This window comes from Euprymna scolopes, chromosome 23 (genome assembly GCF_053919585.1).
Source record: "Euprymna scolopes isolate OS-2025 chromosome 23, ASM5391958v1, whole genome shotgun sequence".
NCBI classification, from domain to species: domain Eukaryota; kingdom Metazoa; phylum Mollusca; class Cephalopoda; order Sepiida; family Sepiolidae; genus Euprymna; species Euprymna scolopes.
In genome coordinates, this window is record NC_136504.1 from 41,102,397 (window position 1) to 41,105,907 (window position 3,511).

Consider the following 3,511-nt stretch of genomic DNA (forward strand, 5'->3'; position numbering starts at 1 on the left):
CTTCACTCTTCACATTAAAAATCGGGCTTGTGCCTAATCTGCTCGGTGGGGGAGCAAATGAATACCAACCCCACATATATGACCATTGCTCTTGTAACAATCAGTTATTGGTCAATGTAGGGGAAACCCTTCATACCAATTGTGACTATCCAGTTCCCCTACTCCCTGGGGAGCTGATCCCCATTTCCCCAATCTCTCCACATTAAAAAACGGCCTTGTGCCTAATTTTCTTAGTGGCGAAGCAAATAAATACAACCCCCCCATATAAGACCTTGGTCAATGTTGGGGCAACCCTTCATGCCAATTGTCACTATCCAGCTCCCCTACTCCCCGGGGATTTGTCTCCATTTTCCCTTCACTCCTCACATTAAAAATCGGCCTTGTGCCTAATTTGCTCGGTGGGGGAGCAAATGAATACCCTTTTGTTGGCCTTTTGGCCAAGATCAAAGTGTAGTATCTGTTCTTACTGCATGCTGTACTTATGTTTGTAACTTTGTTATATAAAGTGGGGGATCACTTTTCTGCATTAATTTAATGTAAAATGATCACCCAATTTACAACCAGTCAGTCTCAAAGCAATTCACGCCATTCTTCAGATCATTCAAGTTGTTTTTGAAGGATTCCAGTTATTTTTTAAGCATTCAAGTCATTCTTAAGGTCATTCAATTCATCCTTAAGTTCATTAAAGTCATTCTAAGTCATTTACTTTTTATTTATTTAAGTCATTTCAGCCCATTTTTCGGTCATTTTAGTTTATCTTTAAGAATTTCATGTCAATCTTACATTAACGCATTCATTCATTACACGAGGACACGCGACTAATGGCTATTGGCCTTGTTTAAATTGTATGTCCACGTTTAATTAAAGTTTTTTGATATATTTTTTTTATTCAATTGTAAGGTTAAAGTACAGATTAGGTACAAAACCCCCTCCCCATGTTAAGAATGGCTTTTTAAATAATAACGTTATTATTTCAGCACGGATCACTCTCTGCATGAGTACCAAATATATATATATAGCGAAAACAAAACAAAACAAAAAATATTATTATAAAATTTTTCTTTACAATTAATAAAATTTAAAATTTAAGGTATGTTTTCTTTTCTTGTTATGCTTTCATCGGCGACGCTCGGCTTAATTTCCTCAGCGACGCTCGGTTTACTCCGGCTGTTGGCGTCATGTTCCGGAGAAAGCCGGGTGGACTCTGAGTTCACTTTCTGCATGAGTACCAAAAAATGAGTACTTAAAAATTTATAATAAGCCCCCCCTCCAAAAAAAATTACCTCCGAATTAAAAATATAAATAATAATTCAACTTAGAAGAATATTTCGAAATGAAAAAAAATCTATTATTCAAAATATTTAATAACGTGCTCAAAGAATTAAACTGTCAAAGTTATTTCCCTTGGTTTTCTGGTTTGAAAATTAAAAGGTTTCAGATTTACGATAATAATAAGTAAATTTAAGTTAAATAAAATATAAATTGAAATGAAAATAAACTAAAAAATTACATTTTAAATTATATTTTTAAATAGTACAGTATTAACGAGGCTATTATGTCGAATATGTAATATAATCGAGCTAATTATTTAAAATGATTTAATTTAAGATGATATGCTAATAACAATAACTCAGTCGATGTATATGTGATGTGAAGAATGCTATATCTAGAAGTTACACATAAAAATGAATGTCTCCTTTGACAGCTTGACCAGAAGAGGTGTACACACATTATAGACACTTTGTATTTCTTTGATCATAGGGAGTTGTACACACAGACAAAAACACACACACGAACCCTATTACTTTATATATATAGATGAGCGATTACTGAATTATATAAATACAGTAAAATTCGGAACACTACAAATAAGACTATATATATATATATATATATATATATATATATATATATATATATATATATATACTGTGAAAGCAAAATCAAGACTTCAAAAAGGGTGTTGATGGCAACAAAAGTGTATTTCATTTTACGTTACAATTGTTTCCATGTTCAGTCGAACAATTTCAAACATTATGTCGTTTGAAAATTTTCCAAAACCAGCATTTCTTCAGATTTTATGAATAAACAAACTTTTCACAATAGAGCATTTTTAAAGAGAAAGAAAAAAAAATAGAAAAAATTTCCCTTAACAGGAAAAGCATGTGAGAAACATTTACCTTTGCTGTAGTTACGGAAAAGCCCATTTAAATATTAATATATCGCCTAATTTTCGTATCCTTATTTAAGAACAGAGTTATGAGAAGTTTTCACAGAAAACCCTAACCCATTAAAAAAATATATATATCACATTCGTTGAGTTCCTAAATTAGATATCGCTGTTTCTTTATTTCCCAATGATTATTTTTTTTATAAAAATAATGTTTTAATTGTTATTCCTATATTTATAGTATGGCCGTAACAACCTTGCAATAACGTTACGGTTAATTTTAGTTTCGTATTAGTGGCAAGTAATGTTTAAAGATTTTCGTTATTATAGTACTTAGATTTAAGACCGTTTTAGGTTTAAAGTTTATTTGAATAGGAGAACAAATAAAAAGGCTGTATTATATATATATATAAATACTTGTATAACATTTTGAGTAAGGTATTCTAATTTATTTATTATTATTTATCTATATATATATAAAAGTGAACGTGTTTGTGTGTGTATGTGTGTGTGTGTGTCTGTGTACATTTCCCTACGCAATAACTCTGTCAATTTTTAGTATACAGACTCGAAATTTGATATACAAATTACTGAGATTTGGGAAAATCGATGTGATCGGTTTCCGTACAGAAATTTGGCGAGTAAGGAGTAAAAAGTTCAACGATTTGACCTTTCAGAACTCTACCAAACTCCTCCAACAATTTTGGGTCTACGCACTTGAAATTTTAGATATAGGTTTATTGGACATGGATCTAACTTAATAACTTGATTTGAGCCCAAAACAATAAATTTTGAGGGGTCATAATAGGGGTCAAAGTTTTAAAAAAATTGACCTCTACGGTCTCTTCCAAATTACTCATACAATTTCTGGTCTAAATATTTGAAATTTTACGTAAAAGGTAATCAGAGATAGGGCAAGCTATTTCACCAGTTTGGGTAGAAAATTTTTAGTTACCAATATATAAATGTATGTATGTATGTCTGTTTGCCTTTCTGCCTTAAACTTGCAATAGAGGCGACGGATTTTACCAAGATCAGTATCGTTTTAAAGTTCGATCTTTCATACGATAAATATCGAAAAATTGGCTCAAAACATTAATATCTTCCCCTTCAACTAGGCACTTTTCTACAGAGAGAGGGGTCACTTTTTTCGCCTATATTTTTTAAAGTTATTCTCTCCTTTAGATTGTCTAGCCTTAATTTTAAAAATGTCGCTTCCAGTTTGGCGGTGGTCGTAACAGCATAAACGTTAGGTTGTACCCCCGTTCTTTTCCTCCTTTGCGGTACGGGTTCGAGCCTGTCTTCCTACTACCACTTTTTTATGCTCAGCATACACATCCA

General features: G+C 32.0%; 1 pseudogene; it reads left to right on the top strand.

Moving 5' to 3' along the window:
- Window positions 1–416: 416 nt before the first annotated feature.
- LOC145246319 (U2 spliceosomal RNA) lies at window positions 417–558 on the top strand (annotated as a pseudogene).
- The last annotated feature ends 2,953 nt before the right edge of the window (window positions 559–3,511 follow it).